Source organism: Dinoponera quadriceps, unplaced genomic scaffold (genome assembly GCF_001313825.1).
Source record: "Dinoponera quadriceps isolate SergipeBrazil2010 unplaced genomic scaffold, ASM131382v1 scaffold716, whole genome shotgun sequence".
NCBI classification, from domain to species: domain Eukaryota; kingdom Metazoa; phylum Arthropoda; class Insecta; order Hymenoptera; family Formicidae; genus Dinoponera; species Dinoponera quadriceps.
Genome location: NW_014554803.1, coordinates 514 through 1130, shown reverse-complemented (window position 1 = coordinate 1130; position 617 = coordinate 514). Strand labels below are relative to the sequence as shown.

At 42.5% G+C, this 617-nt stretch overlaps 1 pseudogene; it reads right to left on the bottom strand.

The window, feature by feature from the left end:
• Window positions 1–388: 388 nt before the first annotated feature.
• LOC106742102 overlaps window positions 389–617 on the bottom strand; it is a 734-nt pseudogene continuing 505 nt past the window's right edge.

Genomic DNA, 617 nt, shown 5'->3' with positions numbered 1-617 from the left:
GTGTCATTGGTTTGACCTTGGATAGTCGTTTGAAGATCACGTGAAGATCATCTTTAATTTCTTAAATGAAAACCCCCATTTTTCAATGAATATTCTTGTAGCTTACTTCGAGAGCTTTTCAAAAAGCTATAATGAAACGTTTTTTTAATCAGTACTTTTCGAGTTATGAGGGTTGAAAGTTACGGTACCGCCGGCATTAGCATTACCCAAGGTGGAGGTTGCACGGTCGGATTTACACCTCTTTGTGTGTTTGTGTGTTTGTGTGTGTGAATGTGTGTGTGTCAACAGAGATAAGGACCCCACGGTTCGTCACCCCCGTAGTATTTATCGACTCCAAACCCTCTCTGCTGTACGCGCGCGCGCGTGTGTGTGTGTGTGGCTGATGTTATTAGGCCTTGTGTTCGAGATGTCCACCGTTTGCTTCAATGCAAGCAAGTACTCTTTTCTCAAAATTATTTGTTGCATGAAGAATTTCATCAACATGTAGAAGACGAATAGCGAGACGTATTCTACGAATCATATCATCTCTTGTCGTAGGGCGTTCGCGGTATACCAGATCTTTTAGTCTTCCCCACAAATAATAATCGAGAACAGAGAGGTCCGGTGATCCAATGATG